Genomic DNA, 23,720 nt, shown 5'->3' with positions numbered 1-23,720 from the left:
CGTCTCTAGATGTTGCCAACTTGGACTTCCCAAGCGCTTAGTCCAGTGCTCTGCACCCAGTCAGCGCTCAATAAATACGATTGATTGATTGATTTTGTTAATATGTTTGGTTTTGTTGTCTGTCTCCCCCTTCTAGACTGTGAGCCCGCTGTTGGGTACCTCCTTCCCCTCCCCACAGCACCTGTATGGATGTTTGTACATATTCATTACTCTATTTAGTCATTTCACTTGTAAATATTTATTCTATTCATTTTATTTGGTTTATATGTTTTGTTTTGTTGTATATATGTTTGCACATATTTATTACTCTATTTATTTTATTTTGTTAATAAGTTTGGTTTTGTTGTCTGTCTCCCCCTTCTAGACTGTGAGCCCGCTGTTGGGTACCTCCTTCCCCTCCCCACAGCACCCGTATATATGTTTGTACATATTCATTACTCTATTTAGTCATTTCACTTGTAAATATTTATTCAATTTATTTTATTTGGTTTATATGTTTTGTTTTGTTGTCTGTCTCCCCCTTCTAGACGGGTAGGGACCGTCTCTAGATGTTGCCAACTTGGACTTCCCAAGCGCTTAGTCCAGTGCTCTGCACCCAGTCAGCGCTCAATAAATACGATTGATTGATTGATTTTGTTAATATGTTTGGTTTTGTTGTCTGTCTCCCCCTTCTAGACTGTGAGCCCGCTGTTGGGTACCTCCTTCCCCTCCCCACAGCACCTGTATGGATGTTTGTACATATTCATTACTCTATTTAGTCATTTCACTTGTAGATATTTATTCTATTTATTTTATTTGGTTTATATGTTTTGTTTTGTTGTATATATGTTTGCACATATTTATTACTCTATTTATTTTATTTTGTTAATATGTTTGGTTTTGTTGTCTGTCTCCCCCTTCTAGACTGTGAGCCCGCTGTTGGGTACCTCCTTCCCCTCCCCACAGCACCCGTATGTATGTTGGTACATATTCATTACTCTATTTAGTCATTTCGCTTGTAAATATTTATTCAATTTATTTTATTTGGTTTATATGTTTTGTTTTGTTGTCTGTCTCCCCCTTCTAGACGGGTAGGGACCGTCTCTAGATGTTGCCAACTTGGACTTCCCAAGCGCTTAGTCCAGTGCTCTGCACCCAATCAGCGCTCAATAAATACGATTGATTGATTGATTTTGTTAATATGTTTGGTTTTGTTGTCTGTCTCCCCCTTCTAGACTGTGAGCCCGCTGTTGGGTACCTCCTTCCCCTCCCCACAGCACCTGTATGTATGTTTGTACATATTCATTACTCTATTTAGTCATTTCACTTGTAGATATTTATTCTATTTATTTTATTTGGTTTATATGTTTTGTTTTGTTGTATATATGTTTGCACATATTTATTACTCTATTTATTTTATTTTGTTAATATGTTTGGTTTTGTTGTCTGTCTACCCCTTCTAGACTGTGAGCCCGCCGTTGGGTACCTCCTTCCCCTCCCCACAGCACCTGTATATATGTTGGTACATATTCATTACTCTATTTAGTCATTTCGCTTGTAAATATTTATTCAATTTATTTTATTTGGTTTATATGTTTTGTTTTGTTGTCTGTCTCCCCCCTCTAGACGGGTAGGGACCGTCTCTAGATGTTGCCAACTTGGACTTCCCAAGCGCTTAGTCCAGTGCTCTGCACCCAGTCAGCGCTCAATAAATACGATTGATTGATTGATTTTGTTAATATGTTTGGTTTTGTTGTCCTTCTCCCCCTTCTAGACTGTGAGCCCGCTGTTGGGTACCTCCTTCCCCTCCCCACAGCACCTGTATATATGTTTGTACATATTCATTACTCTATTTAGTCATTTCACTTGTAGATATTTATTCTATTTATTTTATTTGGTTTATATGTTTTGTTTTGTTGTATACATGTTTGCACATATTTATTACTCTATTCTATTTTATTTTGTTAATATGTTTGGTTTTGTTGTCTGTCTACCCCTTCTAGACTGTGAGCCCGCCGTTGGGTACCTCCTTCCCCTCCCCACAGCACCTGTATATATGTTGGTACATATTCATTACTCTATTTAGTCATTTCGCTTGTAAATATTTATTCAATTTATTTTATTTGGTTTATATGTTTTGTTTTGTTGTCTGTCTCCCCCCTCTAGACGGGTAGGGACCGGCTCTAGATGTTGCCAACTTGGACTTCCCAAGCGCTTAGTCCAGTGCTCCGCACCCAGTCAGCGCTCAATCAACACGATGGATTGACTGACGAGGGGAGGGCCTTCCCTCGCTGAGGCGTCGACGGGCGGGCAGGCGCCGGGACGGGGGCGTTGCTAGGGCGGTTGCTAGGGCCTCCATTTTGGAGCGGGCGGCCCCGGAAGTGGATGAGAGCGCGCGCCGGGTCTCTTCCGGTCTCGGCGGCGGCGGCTGTGGCGGCTGTGGCGGCGGCGGCGGGGTGGGTGGGTGTAGAAAATGGCGGCGGCGGCGGCGCAGCGGGCTGGGCCTGTCGCCTCAGCGCTGCGGGCCCAGTGAAGCCTCGCACCTGTCGCCCTCCCGCTCGTCCCCCCGCCGGCTCCCCCGTGCACTTTACACACATGAGGTGAGCGGACGGAGGAGGAGGAGGAGGAGGAGGAGGACGATGGACGGTCCTTCGGGGCTGCAGGGGCCATCGCTGAGGGGATGGCGGGACCGGTCCCGTCCCTCAGGCCGGGGCGGGCGGGCGGGCGGGGGAGCCGTCCATTCCATTATAATAATAATAATGGTGACCTTTGTTCCCGCGACCTTGCCAACTTGCACTTCCCAAGTGCTGTTCACCCAGCAAAGGCTCAGTGAATACGACTGAATGGATGAATTTGTTTCATTTATTTCATTTTGTCAGTGTGTTTGGTTTTGTTGTCTGTCTCCCCCTTCTAGACTGTGAGCCCGCTGTTGGGAAGGACCGGCTCTATATGTTGCCCATTTGGACTTCCCAAGCGCTTACTACAGTGCTCTGCACACAGTAAGCGCTCAAATACGATTGATTGATTGATGAATGAGTGAACCCCCCCTTTATGCAACATAATGATGGCATTTATTAAGCGCTTACTATGTGCCAAACCCCGCGACCTTGCCAACTTGTACCTCCCAAGCGCTTAGTACAGTGCTGTGGACACAGTAAGCGCTCAGTAAATACGACTGAATGGATGAATTTATTTCATTTATTTCATTTTGTTAGTATGTTTGGTTTTGTTGTCTGTCTCCCCCTTCTAGACTGTGAGCCCGCTGTTGGGAAGGACCGGCTCTAGATGTTGCCCACTTGGACTTCCCAAGCGCTTACTGCAGTGCTCTGCACACAGTAAGCGCTCAATAAATACGATTGATTGATTTATTAAGCGCTTACTATGTGCCAAACCCCGCGACCCTGCCAACTTGTACTTCCCAAGCGCTTAGTACGGTGCTGTGCACCCAGCAAGCGCTCAGTAAATACGACTGGATGGATGAATTTATTTTATTTATTTTATTTTGTCAGTATGTTTGGTTTTGTTGGCTGTCTCCCCCCTCTAGACTGTGAGCCCGCTGTTGGGTAGGGACCGTCTCTAGATGTTGCCGACTTGTACTGCCCAAGCGCTTAGTACAGTGCTCTGCACACAGTAACCCTCAAATACGATTGATTGATTGATTGATGAATGAGTGACCCCCCCCCTTTATGCAACATAATGATGGCATTTATTAAGCGCTTACTATGTGCCAGGCCCCGCGACCTTGCCAACTTGTACTTCCCAAGCGCTCAGCACAGTGCTCTGCACACAGTAAGCGCTCAAATACGATTGATTGATTGATGAATGAGTGAATGACCCCCAGGGTGGGTGTGGAGGGACCCTCCCCCCCCCTTTATGCAACATGATGATGGCATTTATTAAGCGCTTACTATGTGCCAAACCCCGCGACCTTGCCAACTTGTACCTCCCAAGCGCTTAGTACAGTGCTGTGCACACAGTAAGCGCTCAGTAAATACGACTGAATGGATGAATTTATTTCATTTATTTTATTTTGTTAGTATATTTGGTTTTGTTGTCTGTCTCCCCCTTCTAGACTGTGAGCCCGCTGTTGGGTAGGGACCATCTCTAGATGTTGCCGACTTGTACTCCCCAAGCGCTCAGCACAGTGCTCTGCACACAGTAAGCACTCAAATACGATTGATTGATTGATGAATGAGTGAATGACCCCCAGGGTGGGTGTGCAGGGACCCTCCCCCCCCTTTATGCAACATGATGATGGCATTTATTAAGCGCTTACTATGTGCCAAACCCCGCGACCTTGCCAACTTGTACCTCCCAAGCGCTTAGTACAGTGCTGTGCACGCAGTAAGCGCTCAATAAATACGACTGAAGGGATGAGTTTATTTTATTTATTTCATTTTGTTAGTATGTTTGGTTTTGTTCTCTGTCTCCCCCTTTTAGACCGTGAGCCCACTGTTGGGTAGGGACTGTCTCTAGATGTTGCCAATTTGTACTGCCCAAGCGCTTAGTCCGGTGCTCTGCACACAGTAAGCGCTCAATAAATACGATTGATTGATTTATTAAGCGCTTACTATGTGCCAAACCCCGCGACCCTGCCAACTTGTACTTCTCAAGCGCTTAGTACGGTGCTGTGCACCCAGCAAGCGCTCAGTAAATACGACTGGATGGATGAATTTATTTTATTTATTTTATTTTGTCGGTATGTTTGGTTTTGTTGGCTGTCTCCCCCTTCTAGACTGTGAGCCCGCTGTTGGGTAGGGACCGTCTCTAGATGTTGCCGACTTGTACTTCCCAAGCGCTTAGTACAGTGCTCTGCACACAGGAAGTGCTCAATAAATACGATTGATTGATTGATTGATGAGGCCTTCCCAGACTGAGCCCCTTCCTTCCTCTCCCCCTCATCCCCCTCTCCATCACCGGTATATATGTAGATTTGTTTGTACATATTTATTACTCTATTTATTTATTTATTTATTTATTTTACCTGTACGTATCTATTCTGTTTATTTTATTTTGTTAGTGTGTTTGGTTTTGTTCCTTGTCTCCCCCTTCTAGACTGTGAGCCCACTGTTGGGTAGGGACCGTCTCTAGATGTTGCCAACTTGTACTGCCCAAGCGCTTAGTACAGTGCTGTGCACACAGGAAGCGCTCATTAAATACGATTGATTGATTGATGAATGAATGACCCCCTGGGTGGGTGCAGGGGGACCCTCCCCCCCACTTTATGCAACATAATGATGGTATTTATTAAGCGCTTGCTATGTGCCAAACCCCGGGACCTTGCCAACTTGTCATTCCCAAGCGCTTAGTACAGCGCTGTGCACACAGTAAGCGCTCAATAAATACGATTGAATGAATGAGTGAATGACCCCCAGGGTGGGTGCGGAGGGACCCCCCCCCCCGCCCTTTATGCAACATAATGATGGTATTTGGGTAGGGACTGTCTCTATATGTTGCTAACTTGTACTTCCTAAGCGCTTAGTACAGTGCTCTGCACACAGTAAGCGCTCAGTAAATACAATTGATTGGTTGATTAAGCGCTTACTATGTGCCAAACCCCGCGACCTTGCCAACTTGTACTTCCCAAGCGCCTAGTACAGTGCTGTGCACACAGTAAGCACTCAATACGATTCAGTGAATGAGTGAATGACCCCCAGGGTGGGTGCGGAGGGACCCTCTCCCCCTTTATGCAACATAATGATGGCATTTATTAAGCGCTTACTACGTGCCAAACCCCAGGACGTTGCCAGCTTGTACTTCCCAAGCGCTTGGTACAGTGCTCTGCCCACAGTAATTGGTCAATAAATACTACTGAATGAATGACCCCCCGGGTGGGTGCGGAGGGACCCTCCCCCGCTTTATGCAACATAATGATGGCATTTATTAAGCGCTTACCATGTGCAAAGCACTGTCCTAAGCGCCACGGCGGTAACAAGGTGATCAGGCTGTCACACGGGGGGCTCACAATCTTAGTCCCCATTTTACAGATGGGGAGACTGAGGCCCAGTGAAATGACTTGCCCAAAGTCACACAGCTGACAATTGGCGGAGCCGGGATTTGAACCCATGCCCTCCGACTCCGGAGCCCGTGCTCTTTCCACTGAGCCACGCTGCTTCGCTTAGTCCAGTGCTCTGTACACAGCAAGCGCTCGATAAGTCCGACCGAATGAATGCAGTCCTCCTCTCCCTCCATTTCATTATTTGCCGCCCTTCCGTTGAGCCTGCCTTTCTTTTTTCTTCCCCCCTCCCTCCCTTTTTTTTTTTGCAGAGAATTGGAAGCTAAAGCTACCAAAGAAGTTGAAAGGAAACTAAGCAGGTAAAACGGTTTACTTGGGGAAATACCCTCGCATCTTCTTTTGGCATCTGGGTGCCAGGTACTTGGGCACCTCGGGTGGAGGCGTCTCCTCTGGCAGGTCGGAGCAGAAATGGTGCCAGGCTAGAAAAAAAAAAGTGACAAGGGAATAAAGATGCTTATAGTTGGCGGTTTGTGGGCTTTTCCCCCCCTTTAATAAATTCATTCAATCGTATTTATTGAGCACCTACTGTGTGCAGAGCACTGGACTAAGCGCTTGGAAAGTATAATTCGGCAACAGAGAGAGACAGTCCCTACCCAGGAACGGGCTCACAGTCTAGAAGGTGATGTTTGGATCTGATGCAGGCAGGTAATAAAGATAAGCTTATAGATGGCACTTTGTGGGATTTTCCCCCCTTTAATAAATTCATTCAATCGTATTGAGCTTCTACTGTGTGCGGAGCACTGGACTAAGCACTTGAAAAGTATAATTTGGCAACAGAGAGAGACAGTCCCTACCCAGGAACGGGCTCATGGTCTAGAAGGTGATGTTTGGATCTGATGCAGGCAGGTAATAAAGATGCCTATAGTTAACGGGGTTTTTTTCCCTTTAATAAATTCATTCAATCGTATTTATTGAGCGCTTACTGTGTGCAGAGCACTGGACTAAGCACTTGGAAAGTATAATTCGGCAAGAGAGACAGTCCCTACCCAGGAATGGGCTCACAGTCTAGAAGATGATGTTTAGATCTAATGCAGGCAGGTAATAAAAATGCTTGTAGTTGGTGGTTTGTGGGTTTTTTCCCCCTTTAATAAATTCATTCAGTTGTATTTATTGAGCGCTTATTGTGTGCATAGCACTGGACTAGGCGCTTGGAACGTACAGTTCGGCAACAGAGAGAAACAGTCCTACCCAGCAGCGGGCTCACAGTCTAGAAGATGATGTTTGGATCTGATAAAGGCTGGTCATAAAGATGCTCATGGTTGGCGGTTTGTGCTTTTTTCCCCTTTAATAAATTCATTCAATTGTATTGAGTGCTTACTGTGTGTAGAGCACTGGACTAAGCACTTGGAAAGTACAAGGAAAGTACAAGGTCACAAGCTGTGTGACCTTGGGCAAGTCACTTAACTTCTCTGTGCCTCAGTTACCTCATCTGTAAAATGGGGATTAAGACTGTGAGCCCCAAGTGGAAAAACCTGATCACCATGTAGCCCCCCCCCCAGTGCTTAGAACAGTGCTTTGCATATAGTAAGCGCTTAACAAATACCACCGTTATTATTATTATTATTACAATTCAGCAACAGAGTCAATCCCTACCCAACAACAGGCTCACAGTCTAGAAGGTGATGTTTTGATCTTATACAGGCAGGTAATAAAGGTGCTTATAGTTGGCGGTTTGTGGGTTTTTTTCCCTTTAATAAATTCATTCAATCAATCGTGTTTGAGCACTTACTGTGTGTAGAGCACTGGACTAAGCTCTTGGAAAGTATAATTCGGCAACATAGTCAATCCCTACCCAACAACAGGCTCACAGTCTAGAAGATGATGTTTGGATCTGATACAGGCAGGTAATAAAGATGCTTATAGTTGGCAGTTTGTGGGGTTTTTATCGCTTTAATAAATTAATTCAGTCGCATTTATTGAGCCCTTACTGTGTGCAGAGCACTGGACTAAGCACTTGGAAAGTACATTTCGGCAGCAGAGTCAATTCCTACCCCAAAACAGACTCACAGTCTAGAAGATGATGCTTGGATCTGATACAGGCAGGTTTAAGTCGAGAGGGACTGTTTAAGAGTGTGATTATGGAAGTTGTTGATGAATATTGTGGTAAAATGGTTGGGCTAGCCATACTAGGGGAAACAGCCCTGTGGGTCTGTTTAATGTTTTGGCTCCCACATACTTCGCTGCGCAAGTGATTACTGATCGATTTAGGAATGTTCACCCGAAGTCAGGTGGGTTGGGTTGCATCAACTAGGTCTTGCCCTTGAACTTCACCACGCAAGCTACAGTTTGTGGAAGCTACTGTTGTTTCCCCACAGAATATTCCGTGTACTGGTGCCTGAGAGCGGTAAAAGTGTATTCAGTTGAGTGGTTATTGTATCAAGTGTCACTGTTTTGGTACTGGGAACCGGAACAATCATTATAAAAGAAAAACCTCCTAAAAGAATAACAGTCATTAGTTGGGCAGAGCAGGATCCTTCTCATAATAGACAGCCATACTTATACTGTGTTTTTACTGATTCACTTGGGCACAGTTCTGAATGTAGCGCCTTTTGCATCTTAATCTTCTTAACGTTGTTGGCTTTTCACTTTCTATTCATTTTACTGTAGTTTTACTTCTTCCCTCTTTTATGTTATATTTGGATCCCAGTGAGAGTTTCTAGCTAGCAAAAGCAATGAAGCTGGTTTCCTGCCCTTGACTAGTTAGAGTGTAGTTACAGTGGAAGGAAAAGTTGATTTCGGGTTTTTGGCTTTGACTTTTATGTAGTCTGTATAGAACTTCTTTTCTTAACTGTTTTTAAAACTTAGGTGATTTCAGGTCTCCAAATGAGATGCTCAGATTCACTACTATTTCTGAGTCCTGGCATTTTGAATTTGAGATATACCATGTTGTTAGGGTGATGATGAATCAATCGTATTGAAGGGCTTACTTTGTGCAGAACACTGTACTAAGAGCTTGGGAGAGGACAGTATAACAGAGTTGGTAGACATGTTCCCTGCCCTCCAGAAGCTTACATTCTAGAGGAATTATTTATTATTATTACCATTGTAATTGTTATGACATTTAATGCAGGTAAGGCCTTCCCAGACTGAGCTCCCTCCTTCCTCTCCCCCTCCTCCCCCCCTCCATCACCCCCGCCTTACCTCCTTCCCTTCCCCACAGCACCTGTATATATGTATATATGTTTGTCCGTATTTATTACTCTATTTTACTTGTACATATCTATTCTATTTATTTTACTTTGTTAATATGTTTTGTTTTGTTCTCTGTCTCCCCCTTCTAGACTGTGAACCCACTGTTGGGTAGGGACTGTCTCTATATGTTGCCAACTTGTATTTCCCAAGCGCTTAGTACAGTGCTCTGCACACAGTAAGCGCTCAATAAATACGATTGATTGATTAAGAGCTAATTAACCTTTTTGTCCTATAAAAGCTGATTATTGCCTAGTCATTGTAGAGTCCATTTCACTTCAGTAAGTCAATAACTAGAATTGTATTGAACTTTTTGTTGCGAAATAAATGCCCTTTTAAAACTCCGTGGATCCACTACCAGAATGATTGCAGGTGGAGGTGGGGGGTTCTTGGAGAAATACGACCATGGCGTTGCTATGGTACAGAGATAACTCGACGATATAATACAAGACAAAATAACATTCCTCAACATTATTGAGGGATGCTGTTGAGAAGCAGCATGGTCTGGGGGTCGGAGGACCTAGGTTCTAACCCCGGCTTTGCCACTTTTTTGGAATGTGACCTCTGGCAAGTCACATAGCTCCTCTAAACCTTATTTACCTCATCTGTAAAATGGGAATTAAAGCTGTGATCCCACGCTCCTCCCCCTCTTGTTGGATATGGAGTAGGTCCAACCTGTTTAGCTTGTATCTATCCCTCGCTTAGTACGGTGGCTAGCACATAGCAAGCGTTTAACAGATAACTACAAAAAAATTCAAAATGCAGAATCACCAGAATAAAAGCAATGGAGGGTAATCATGATCTAGTTTACCGGGGAAAAATGATGCTCTTTCGCTGTTTTGTCTTCTCTCCAGCTTGAGTGATTGATTCTCTTTAGAGAAAAGTTGCTAAAGAAATGGAATAGAATTAGGAAGGACGTAGGTTTCATTTTTTAAAATGAGACAGTATGCATATTACTATTGGAAAGGTTTGCTTTGAATGCCGTTTGGAAAAATGAGATTTATAGGTAAACTTAAATTTCAGTGCAGAAATCTGCAAGCATTGCTCTTTTGCTACCTATGCATTTCAGTAGCATGTTAAATTTGTCTTTTTTGAAAATTACATCTGGGTTTTAATGATTATCTGGTATCTACATTACATTTAGCACAGCGCTGGCCCCTTATAAGCACATAACCAGTACCACAGTTAGTATTACTAACAGTGCTCATCAATACTCACCTAATTGACAGTTGGGAGTTGGGGGGAAAAAAAACCCCTCCTCATCCTGTGTGCAAATGAGCAAAAATAGTAATGAGCTAGCTCTGTATTGAGAAATGTGAAATGGATAAGCACGTGCCCCGGAGTGCCATTTGGCCAGTGGTAATTTTAACAGTTGAACAACATTGGTTGAGCCCATCTCATCACATATTCTTAAGTACCCTTCTCACAAATACATGCCTGGAACATTTTCCATGTCAGACAGTCATTTCATCCTTTGCAGGGCTGTTGTCTAAATAATGAATCTTGACAGTATATTCCTGTCAGTATATTCATGAGTATATTCCCCAGCATGTGGGATTCCGAAGAAGGATATCTGTAAAAACAGTTGTCACGTATTTATGGAGAGTGGACGGTGTACAGTGTACTAGGACTGTATACAGTCCAACAGAAGCAGAAGCAGCATGGTGTAGTATATAGAGCACGAGCCTAGGATTCAGAAGGTCGTGGGTTCTAATTCTGGCTCTGCCACTTGTCTGCTGTGTGATTTTGGGCAGGTCACTTTGCTTCTGTGTCTCAGTCCCTCACCTGTAAAATGGGAATTGAGACTGTGAGCCCCACGTGGGGCAGGGACTCTGTCCAACTCGATTTGCTCGTATCCACCCCACTGCTTAGTACAGTCCCTAGCACATAGTAAGCGCTTCACAAATACTGTCATTATTATTATTGGTATTATTATTATTATTATTAACAGAGTTGGTAGAGAAGCAACGTAACTTAATGGAAAGAGCCCGGACTCGGAAGTCAGAGGTCGTGGGTTCTAATCCTGGCGGCTCCGCTGCTTGTCAGCAGTGTGACTTTGGGCAAGTCACTTAACTATGCCTCAGTTACCTCATCTGTAAAATGGATATTAAGACTGTGAGTCCCACCTAGGACAACCTGATAACCCTAGCGCTTAGAACAGTGCTTGGCACATAGTAAACAATTAACAAATACCGTTATTATCACTATCATTATTATCATCGTTATTAGTCTCTGCCCAAAAGGAGCTTACAGTCTATTAAGGCAATTTTTGAGCATCCTGTATTTAAAATAAATTAATTTCATTTTAAAAATTAGCATTTTTGAGAAGTATTCTGTGCGGTGTGTAAACGGTGACCCCTTTTATGAATGCAGTCAAGCATAGATTATTTAAACTGATGCATTGTTCCTGACAAGTAGGTTTTTCACTTAATAAATGAAAACAAAAAGACAATTATCTAAACAAATTGGTATCCTGTACCTATCAAAAGAATCAAAGTTGTATTATACGGAATTAGGTTAGGCTGATTGTGTTCGTCTAGGGTGCTTGTTCAATGTTCACCATGTTATTTTAGTCCTTTGTTAAAAAAAATAAAATTAAGTATTTGTGAAAAGTACTATTCGATTTAGCCTAATCATAAAATCGATCAGTGTGATCCTTAAAATTTAGCGATTGAGTTTTCTCAGGCTTTCTATTCCTGTTTTATGATGTTTACATGCCGTTGAATTCATAGACTTGCTAGGTTGCTAGCTCAACTTGTCAGGCCATGGTAAATGAGTTGATGAGGGCAAATGAATCACAGTGAGATTCGTTTAAGGACATATAATTTAGCCCATCTTTGAAGCTTTTATTAGTATGAACACCATCAGGTATCTGAGAACCATTCAAGGAGCTTCCTTTTGAGGGTTCTGGTGTTTGAAATGAAGTGTGTCTTTCTCTGAGGGTGCCCTGGGTAACGTTCTGCCCCTCGGAAATCCGAGTTTATGACTGCCACAGGAAATGTTAACAGCCGCACCACAATAAAACAAGAAATGGGTTTTCTTTAAATCCCCTCATTGAGCCTGAGAAGACAAGCAGCAGTGACATTGCTTATCAGCCCTTTTGACCTCTGCTAGGGCATTAGCTCAAAGAAGAGGAAGTAAGACAGCAGAGATTTAAGGTTAGGAAGGAATAAAAAGGAGAGCATAAGTTGAAGTTGAAATTTCACTTCTTCGTTGCAAGGTGGGTGAAACATTTGAACTCAGTTTTTCTCTTTGAAAGCGATAGCTAAGAGGACTTTCTCCTTTTTAGAAATGTGGCTCTACTTGTTGACACTGTACTTAGTGGATATAAACCCCAGTGGATCTTGATACAGAACTGATGAGAATTTCAGTTTATTGTCTCTGTCCTTCCCCAAGTGTTCCGGATTGAAAGACCCAGTACTCCACCTTAATGTTTTAGAAGAAAGACGTAGTTAATGTTTTAACTAAATTTCCTATAACTGGGTTTAATTTGTGGCGGCAGTGGTGGCTGGTCACTAATTCATTCATTCAATCACATTTATTGAGCGCTTACTGTGTGCAGAGCACTGTACTAAGCGCTTAGGGAGTACAAGTTGGCAACATATTATAGAGACGGTCCCTACACAACAATGGGCTCACTCCAGATTTGCCTGTGGCTGTCAGTGCCGTGCTGTTGACTTTTTCTTCAATCCATCGATAGTATTTATTGAAGGCCTTCTGAGAGCTAGGCCTTGCACTGATTTTACTGAGATTTTACTGATTGCTCAAAATCATCTGATTAATAATGATGGTACTTGTTAAGCACTTACTATGTGCCAAGCACTGTTCTCAGCCCTGGGGTAGATACAAAGTAATCAGGTTGCCCCACGCCCACGTGGCTCACAGTCTTAATCCCCATTTTAAAGATGAAGTAATTGAGGCACAGAGAAATTAAGTAATTTTCCCAAAATCACACAGCAGACAAGTGGCAGAGCAGGGATTAGAACCCACAACTTTTGACTCCCAAGCCCGTGCTCTTTTTACTAAGCCACGCTGCTTCTCTATTTGTGTTGCCATTTATGCTGCTACTCTGTTTGTGATTGGAGTACATTGTGAAGCCACGGAAACATTTCAGAAATCAGAGGAAGCATTTTTATTGCCTTTTTTTCTGGCTGAACTACTTTTCGCTTAACAATTTAACTTCCAACCTAAGTATTAAGTTTTTAACCAGTCAGTGGTATTTATTGAGCACTTATGGTGTGCAGAGCACTGCTAAATTCAGGAATGCTATCTTGACTGAATTTTCATTGTGTTAATATTTAGTCATTTTTAGTGTAATCCTTTAGGGTTTTGTTGTTAGTTTTCCCCCCCTCGACTCTTCAGGTCATGTTGCAGGATATTTACTTCAAAGTCTGTTTTTTTCTGTACTGAAAAAGCTTTTCTCAGTCAGTGAACCCCAAGCAGCCTTCTAGCTTTCCTGCCAACCAGATAAGAAAGATTAATGTTAACTGAAAGGTGCCCTTAAAAGGGAATTACATAAAGTGACACTTTGAGCTAATGTTAGTGTGCTAGGGAATCTAGGTACTGGAATTTCTGAACCGTTGTTTTCCAGATCCATCTGGTAAAAAGTAAAACTCAGAGGAAGGAGAAAGGTCAGTTGGCATTGAGGCAGCCCAAGAGTACTTTGGGATTGTCAGCCTTCTGGCAATTCTTGTGTATTTTTGAAATTTTGCAGGACTGGCTCTGTACATAATAGTTTGACACTGTTACTTTTGCTAGTGTATTCGCTTAAACCCATGGGCTTTGAAATGTTGATGTTACAATTTCCTGTTATAATTAGTACGGTTTTTGTAAAGTTGCTCTCACTGATTCAGTTTTACATGCATATATTTATGAAGAATCAGTCCAACTCATTTTTCTGTTTAGGTTTCAGAATCCTGTTTTGACAGGGTTACTGTGGAAACTTTCAGTATAAAGTAGTCTGGGTTTAGGGTCACATTCTGCAGATGATTTTTTTAAGGTTGGATTTAAACCCAAAGCCTTTCACAAGGTGTGAGTGTTTCTTGCTTGGAAGAAGAGGTACATGTTACATGTAAAATGATGCTTTTCATAACACAGATACGTGCCAAAATGCTGTATTCATTATGTTTATAACTATACCTGAAGTTAAGGTTGATTTTTGCATTAGGTTTTTTTTTTTACATTCTTTCATTCTATCATACTGTGAACTTGCTGTGTGTAGAGCACGGTACTAAGTACTTGGGAAAGTGCAGTGCAACAATAAACAGTGACATTCCCTGCCCGCAACGAGTTCACAGTCTAGAATGGGGAAGACAAACTGTTAGACAAAATAAATAAAATGACAGATATGTACGTAAGTGCTTTGGGGCTGGGGGAGAAGAGCAAAGGGTTAAATAAAATTACAGATATGAACATAAGTGCCAAATAGCCCGATACCTACACTATCTATGAAATAGGTATGGCAGGATTGTTGAAAGGGAAATTTTATCACTAAGTAGCCCATTTACGTGACCATTGGATGTTGTGAAGTTAACTTGCCCCACTGCCCACAGTAATGTTGGGTAAAAGGTGAACTCATCTCTGCTTCTACTTGAAGAGAATTTAAGCATCGTTGCAAAGTGAGATCTGTATCTTTACTGGGAAATTAATATCTCTTTTACCCCGGGCTTACTATATGTGTGTGAAAATGCTGAAAATCTCAACGCTTTAGATCCTAAACTTGTCTCCCTCACATTAGCCAAGTCATTTTAAGGACTGAATAATTTTCCTGCGTTTTCTGATGTATTTTTAGTATCAGTATCCTGGTCAGCAAGGGGCATATTTCATCTTGAATGAAGCTAAAAATGAATTATAAAGAATCAATTAATTGTGGCAGCTTTTTTGGCGCGTGTCTTAATGTTGAATACTTAAAACATTTGAGTCCTGAAAACAAACTGGATCTTGAACACTAGAAAATTCCCTGAATTTTGGATGCTTCAAAATTGTGTCTTTTGTGGTGTTCAAGTTCTACTTTGTGTTGATACTTCAAATGCATTGTAGGTTGCTAAACAGTTTTGAACAGAGTATCAATGTACATGTAATTCATCCACTGTTTTTAGTGATAGACTGTAGACTACCGGAAGGCGTAGCTTGCATATTCTCTAAATCTCAAGTAATCTAGAATGATGCTCCATATACAGTGAACATTGTAGTGTTTGTTTTGGATCAAGATTGTTCAACATTATGGAATGGCATCTTTAATGTTGTGGAAATACCAAAAAAGCTGATTTGATATGTATTAATGATTCTTTTTGTGTTTACCTTCCTGTTTTGTTTGGTCTTTTGGATTGGTTGGCCACCTCTAATTTCTTTGCAGTAAGGTTCATTATGGTCAGCGGATAGGTTTATATATCTTAATGGGTGGGTCCACACAAACCCAGATAAAGTGGACAGTTGAGCAATTATTCATGTATCTTGCATCATGAAGGCAACCAACCAGGTAATTCACACTCAAAATGGATTTTTTTTTCAACCAAAATATCAGTTTGATTGTCAATGTAGAACAAATCAACTGGATAGTCATTCGATCTTCTGGGCTGGGGAGACAGAGCCTAACCCAGTAAAAATATCCTTTTCATCTCATTTTAAAAATTAGTTACTCCCCTTAAATCTTAAGCTTTGTATTTAAAATTAATATTAAAGCTCTAGTAACAATTCCTTTGTAGTTAGAAGGTTAGAGAGACTTGCTGAAGGTTTTGAAAAATCTACTGGCGCCATCTTGTGGAGTTGTACGACCTTGGGTCAGGTGACTTTCCACCTGATTATTTAAAAAAAGTCATTTAAAATGACTTCATACCTCGATAAGTCCTATCTTGGAGATGTGAAAAATATTCAGCTTTTGCAGTTATTTACAGGCCTGCTTTTGAATCCACTTTCGAACTTTATCTTTTTCCTTTCTATTGTTTAGAGTTATAAATATGTCTGGATATGTTTGGGTTTTGTGATAATGCATTGGTATTCATAACCTCAAATATATGGAGAGTTTCCTATGTTCAGTGTGCACTATATGCCAGGTTGTCTCATTGAACTGTGTTAGACCAAATTTTACCAGACTTCCATTGAAACCCATATGAAACTGTAAATCAAAGCTGACTTAATGAAAGGTACCCCACAAATAGCACACACATTGAAAATGTGAAACTTCTACACACCTCTTTGTATACCCACATTTTTGATATAACAATAAAGAAGCTTAATTATTGAAAGCGAGTGTTGCATTTTAGAAGAAGCCTAATTAAGACCTTTGGTGGTAAAACAGAAGCAGCATGGCCTAGTGGATAGAGCACAGGCTTGGAAGTCAGATGGACCCGGGTTCTAATCCCAGCTCTGCCACTTGTCTGCAGATCGCTTCTCTGTGCTTCAGTTATCTCATCTGTAAAATGGGGATTAAGACTATGAGCCTCATGTGGGACAGGGACTGTGTCCATCCTGATTAGCTTGTATGTGCTGCCGTGATTACTACAATGCCTGATTCGGAATAAGCACTTAACAAATACCATGAAAAAGGCATACTCTGTGTCAAGTGCTGTTCTAAGATGGGGGAGACACAGGTTAATTAGGTTGGACCCAGTCCCTGTCCCATTTGGGGTTCACGCTTTACGTAGGAAGGGGAATAGACTATCTGAACCCCCATTTTACAGATGAAGGAACTCGGCCTTAGAGAAGTTAAGTGACTTGCCCAAGGTCACAGAGCAGGTTGGTAGCAGAGCTGGGATTAAAACCCAGGTTCTCTGGCCTCGCGGCCCATGGTCTTTCTACCAGGCCACCTTCCCGAGTCTGAAGGTGCTGGCCAGAAGCAGGTGTAAAATGCAGTATCCCCGCAGGTCTCCCTGGGCTGCAAAAGCTGCTGCTTAGAACAAACAGCACTCCGTCTAAACTATTCTTCATGACCTTGGCCAGAGCCCCAACTGGAAATCCAGACCCTGGCCTCCCTACCTGCCCAGCCTCTTGCCCAGGCTGATTTACCTGGGAGTAGCCTTGGCAGAGAGGTTTAAGACGCACTGGAAGTGGTCTCTGGTCAAACTAGAAATGTCTTGTGTACATTTCTGAGGTGTTGCAAAAGGGGCACAGTTGAATATTGGGCTTCCGCCTCTGGGACAGGTGTTGGATGCATGGGAGTGAGTGTCCCGGTTCAGCGGACCCCAGTCTCTTCGGGTGCGATTCTCCACAGGCTGCACCGGGACCCCAATCTGAAACGAAGGGCTGCAGGGCCACCGGGGAACCATGGGAACTTGATCCCAACCTGCCTGTCCTGCTTTAGCTTACCTGGCCCTAGGGACCAGGGCTTTGAGTGGCCCATGAAGGACTCCACCATGTTGGCATTCTCCATATCCCCTCCCCACCTCCCTCCCTCCCCCTTCAGTATGCAGAAATATGCATCACATTTGGTGAAATTCAGCTTCTGTGTAGGATGAGACTTTAGTTTTGAAAGTGTTGGGAATGGAAGGTTGCCATATGACACTGAAACATTTCCCTAAATGTTTGCCCTGTTTAGCGGCTTTACGAGCAACATTTTAGACCCCATTTGATTCATTTCACCGTGATGTGGTAAAATTAGACTTGTAACAAAAGTGAGGTTGAAATAGCTTTCCCTCTTGGTATTCACCCCTGTGTTCTGGTTGGCAAGTGGTTAAACCCTGCCCTTCCCATGGCGCTTCGAAATTTCCATTTCCCCAAGCCGGACTTGCCTGACATGGCTGTTATTCGTAAAAATAAAAGGAAAACCTTATTTTACAGCCTGTCCTATCCCTTGTTCGCAGCCCTGCATCTCCTGGGCCACGGCCATCGTCATGGAAGTGAAACAACATAAAGACCTGTGGGTCCAGCTAATGGGCCTAGGCTCAGCATGGTGGAGGAGGAGAAGGGTCATTTGGAGTGACAGGTTCAAGGGCATGGAGTTGGGGGCAGGCAGAGATGTAGAAAACAAGCTTAGACAGAGGTTGGGGGTTGGGGTGGGCAGGAGTTGGGGCTCCCCTGGGTGCCAGATGGTCTGTGGGGGGTGGGGGGGTTAATGTTATGTTCAATCCAGCTCTGCCCCAATATCAAATTTGCCTTGTCATACACTTCTTCAGTCTCCCAAAATAAACAGATTGTGTGGCATATCAACTTAGTTTTCAAATAAACATGTTTCTCCGAAGGATGAAGACTTAATTTAATCACAAGAAGGTGAATTGAAAGGAAAACTTGGTCACAAATTGTTTTTCGATCCATTTTTGAAAATGGATTTATCTGTTTCGGCAGCGTTTGAGAAGCAAAATGCCTAAAAGCTTATTAACAGAAGGGTGCAGAGTAGAGTTTGTAGATTAAAAGTGATGGGATCGTCAGGTGGAATGTTCAAGTTGGTTTTCTTCTGTGATTTGGGGTGTGCTTCTAGTAATAATAATAATGATGGTATTTGTTAAGCGCTTACTATGTGCAAAGCACTGTTCTAAGCGCTGGGGGGGGGGGGGCTACAAAGTGATCAGGTTGTCCCATGTGGGGCTCACAGTCTTAATCCCCCATTTTACGGATGAGGTAACTGAGGCACAGAGAAGTTAAGCAACTTGCCCAAAGTCACACAGCCAATAAACGGCAGTGCTGGGATTAGAACCCATGACCTCTGACTCCCAAGGCCGGCTCTTTCCACTGAGCCACGCTGCTTCTCTATCAGGAATCAGGTGCTTGGGCTCATAGCAATAATATCCAGTCTGCTGCTCAAATTATGATCCAAATAGGAAGATCATGGTACTATGGAGAGTACAGGCAGGTTGATGAGAGACCCGAATGAGGTCAGGTTGGGTGACATTTTACATGAGATGTGTTAGAGTTTAAAAGACTCGTGTTTTCATCTTGTTGAATCACACTGAGTCAGATTGGGGAAAAGTGAGTAGTGTGCTTTCTAAGATTATTTCTCACTGAAATTCATTCTTCATCCCTTGAGATATTTCATTTGGCCCCAAGTGCAGATGCTGATTTTCTCTAATGTTTTCAGTACAAGGAAGACAGATTTGTCTTCCTGCTCAGTTTGACTAGTTTATTGACACTAAGGAGAGAAACAAATTTCAGTAGAATTGAGTTCATTTCCAAGTGAATTTGACCCTTATAACAAAAGGGTGATTTAAAAAATATTTTTCTAAGAAATTAAATTTATTTTGATTTTTGGAAATACCGGTTGAGCTTTTTTTCGTGCTATTTCTGAAAGATATAATTCATTTACTTGTCTTGGAAAGTTATCCACATTTTCAGAAATTAATATTAAGTAATGAAAACATCAGTCAGGTGTGCTGTTAGATCAGTTAATCATTAAACCTACTGTTTAATCATTAAACTGCCTCTAGAGTATAAGCTCTTTATAGGCAGGGAATGTGCCTGCAAACTCTGTTATATAGTAATTGAGGCCCTGCTGAGAGCTCACCTCCTCCAGGAGGCCTTCCCAGACTGAGCCCCTTCCTTCCTGTCCCCCTCGTCCCCCTCTCCATCCCCCCCATCTTACCTCCTTCCCTTCCCCACAGCACCTGTATATATGTATATATGTTTGTACATATTTATTACTCTATTTATTTTGTTTGTTTGTTTGTACATATCTATTCTATTTATTTTATTCTGTTAGTATGTTTGGTTTTGTTCTCTGTCTCCCCCTTTTAGACTGTGAGCCCACTGTTGGGTAGGGACTGTCTCTATATGTTGCCAATTTGTACTTCCCAAGCGCTTAGTACAGTGCTCTGCACATAGTAAGCGCTCAATAAATACGATTGATGATGATGATGATGATGATGAATAATGATGGCATTTATTAAGCGCTTACTCTGTGCAGTGCACTGTTCTAAGTACTGGGGAGGTTACAAGGTGATCAGGTTGTCCCACGGGGGCTTACAGTCTTAATCCCCATTTTGCAGATGAAGGAACTGAGGCACAGAAAAGTGAAGTGACTTGTCCAAAGTCACACAGCTGACAATTGGCAGAGGCGGGATTTGAACCCATGACCTCTAACTCCAAAGCCCAGGCTCTTTCCACTGAGCCACGCTGCCTCTCTCCCAACTGCTTAGTGCAGTGCTTTGCACACAGTAAGGACTCAGTAAATGTGATTGATTGAGAAAAAAAACAATATGAGGGGATTTTCTTCCTTTTCATTTTAAAAATACGTGATTGTCCAAATTTTAAATGGATAATCATACTTGGTATTTAAGCACTATGTACCCAGCCCTGTAGTAAGTGATGAGAGAAATGCAACATAGGTCAGAAGGCAATCTTTGCTATCATCAATATCAATGGTATTTATTGAACACTTTCTGTGTGCAGAGAACTGTACTTATCACTTAGGAGAGTACAGTACAACAGAGTTGGTAGGAATGTTTCCTGACCACAGGGAGCTTACAGTCTAGGGGGTGGGGGGGCATATGGTGTGCATAGTTTAAGTAGGAGGGGGAAAATGAATGGAACCCCAATTTTGCTGATAAGGAGACTGAGGCCCAGAGAAGTTACTACTTGCCCACGGTCACACAGCAGACAAATAGCAGTGCCAGAATCAGAGCCCGGGTCCTCTGACCCCTAGGCCTGTACCATTTCTACTGGTCCATGCTGCTTCCGTAATTGTTTTGTGAAGTGAGCTCTCGTGTGAATTTGAAATCTACCACTGTCAGGTTAGATGCAATATTTTCTGTAGGCGATTGTTTGGGATTCTAATTTGTAACTTCTAATACTTGCCACTGATGTTGTCTCCTGATGTTGTTCTTCAACCGATTTTATCTTTTTCCATAGTGGAGGTAGGTATAAGTTGTCTGCATGTGTTACATTTAAAAATATTTTATATGAAATGCCGTTCATTTGTCTTAGTTGGTTCTCACTTTGTTCGTGGGATTTATTCCTAGTCCCCTTTTGCTGTGGTTCAGAAGAGTAGAGATGAAAAGTATTTGGTTGGGGTTGTGTTTAAAGGGGTATTTTTTTTTTCTTAGATTGTGTTCTGAGTACATGCATTTGGGTGGATGGGACACCTGATTGTGTCCACTGTTGCCTGGGGTTTGGATACCTCTGTGCACTGGGGTCCAAGAGGATCAGAAGCCGAGTGGTCGAAAAACCTGAAATCCACTTAGATATGGAAGCAGGAACCAGGACTCCAAAATTGTTCCTTCTGTATTGCCTGGCATTACCCATGTTTAAGTCAGTGTTTGTCCCAGGCAGAGTTAGCTCTAAAGTGGATTTTTTTTCTCTTTCCTGTACAGAGATGGTCTTGGGGCAAACCCATGGAAGTTGGGAGAAACGCTCTTTCTCCCCCCCCCCCCCCCACAACCTTTTTCCACGTTGTTATCTTTTTTCAACCTTCTCACTCATTGCTAGTTAAATATAAAATGAGCCTCATATTTTTATATTTATAGAATATATACTTTGTGGGTGCCTGCAAAAAATTTTCATGGGACTCCTCTCTCCCTGTTTTCCAATTTTGCATCTCCCCTCCCCCTTTAGATCTCAGCTTTCTTACCTCCCCCAGGCTCCCGGATTGGTCTGGCCGGGGTCAGCAAGGCTGGGCAGCTGGACTGCACAGACCCAGGGGACCCAGGGCTCCCAGCCTCCTAGGGGCTCAGGCCCCATGCGTCTTTTCTCCTGCCCTCCGCTGGGAATGGGATTTCTGCTTGCCATGAACCTGGCAAGGAGGCAAGCGAAGCTTGTCCAGGAGTCATACAGCTGTACATTCGCTTGCTTTTCCTCCTCCCTCCCCCAACAGTCATCACAAAGGTATTTGTTTAGTACTTATCTTGTGTATGCTAAGCACATCTAGACAAGTACAACACTTGTCTAGATTTGCTTACTACAAAGCTGAACAGCTACTAGAGTATAGGACTAGGTGACACTTGTGGTATTTTAACATTTCTGGGGTTTTTTATTTTTTAATTTGTCTCTTCCATACAATTTTATCCCTTCTTGTCATTTTTCTCGTAATCCCAGTGACACCTCTTAATTTCTTGCCCTCTTTACCCTCCCATTTCTATAACCAACCCTCTTCATTTTCTCCTCTGAAGTAACTCACCCTCCCACTCCATGCCCATGGATTTGGTCTCTCTTCTCCATCATCCCTACTTCCTTCCTTTGTGCTGCTTAATTGCTTTGAGTTGGTTATGGTCATTCTCACATCTCCTGGGTTTCCTCTCTGCACTGGTGGTGTTGGTGCTCATTAATGGCTCCAGGCGCCTCCATTTCCAGCTGGTGACCTTTGAGGTCACTGGGCCCTTAGGATGTCTCATTGCACATTTTCTCTGGTCCTAGATCTGCCACTTGTCTGCTGCATGACCTCAGTCAAGTCATTTCACAGTGCCTCCGTTCCCTCATCTGTAAAATGAGGGTTAAGACTGTGAGGCCCATGTGGGAGCTGGGCTGTATCCAACCTGAATAGCTTGTATCTACCTCAGTGCTTAGTACAGTGCCTGCCATATAGTAAGCACTTAGTAACTTTTTTTAAAAGCAAAGACCTTGAGGAATCAATGGAATATTTTCCAGAAGGGCTTACTATAGAGTGTTTGAAGTGTGAGCAGGATAGAGATCGTGGAAGTGAGATTGCAGGGTGATCAAGATCAAAGGCGTGCTCCCGGTGATGGCTTTGTGGAGGAACAGGTGGTGGAAACTGAGAGAAAATAAGAGGGAGGGTAAGCCAGAGGTGGTGGAGTTACTGAGGTCATCCACAAGGTTGGGAAAGCTTCCTTGAAGGGTAGTGAATTGGTCCTTAAGTATGTAAACAGGGCATCCAAGTCCATTCTCCTTACAAAGGGTGGGCTGGGGGCCGTGGGCAGCAATAAACAACTGAAATTTGGAAGGAAAACAAGTCCAAAAAGACAGGTAGCCCAAAGCTCCATGACACATGTGAGCAAGCATTGGGGAAACCCTGTGTGGGAACCCCAAACTGATCAATGGTGGCTTATTTGTAAAGAGGCTTTACTATAGAAGGGTCACTTGGGTCATATTTAGATATAATGGAAAGGATCGATTTATCTTCCATGAATTCTTGTTTTGTTTCATGCTTAAAATTAAAATGCACATTCATTAAAATTAATCGCCTTGTAAATGAAGAGTGGTCATCTGGCATTATGGCAAATAATGTGTGCACTGATAGCTGTCTACATTTGTAGACAGTCATTTGAGCACTTACTTTGTGCAGAACACTGTACTACAATACAAGTCACATTCTCTGCCCCCAACGAGCTTACCTTGTAAGAGAGGAGCTCTTCTCTCAAGATGAATGTATTAATTTTGATGGTTCAGTTCAGCACTGCGTTAAAAAATTAGCATGTCCATTTATGGTTTAGCGAACAGTGAAATAAGTGCATGGTAATTTAGGTTGAATGCAATTGTCCCTGGTTTGCAGTTAACAAAGGGAGAGGTTATCCTTTTTAGACATGCTGTTGCTCGTAAAATGGGTCTAAATGAATATGTTTCTAATGTATGTGAGACACACTTTGGGAAAGTTAATTACAACCTGTGTTGTTCAGGGATTTAGTGCAAGAAGAGGAAGAACAGTTGATGGAAGAAAGGA

The 23,720-nt window shown here is 42.7% G+C and overlaps 1 long non-coding RNA gene across 1 annotated transcript; it reads left to right on the top strand.

Moving 5' to 3' along the window:
• The first annotated feature begins 2,489 nt into the window (after positions 1-2,489).
• Positions 2,490-23,709, top strand: LOC119942647. The gene is made up of 3 exons (XR_005455388.1): positions 2,490-2,579; positions 6,247-6,294; positions 23,677-23,709. It is a non-coding gene; the product is annotated as an uncharacterized LOC119942647 (long non-coding RNA).
• Positions 23,710-23,720: the final 11 nt, after the last annotated feature.

Source organism: Tachyglossus aculeatus, chromosome 21, assembly GCF_015852505.1.
Source record: "Tachyglossus aculeatus isolate mTacAcu1 chromosome 21, mTacAcu1.pri, whole genome shotgun sequence".
Classification (NCBI taxonomy): domain Eukaryota; kingdom Metazoa; phylum Chordata; class Mammalia; order Monotremata; family Tachyglossidae; genus Tachyglossus; species Tachyglossus aculeatus.
Note: the sequence above shows the minus strand (reverse complement) of the source record. Positions and strands in the feature narration are given on the sequence as shown.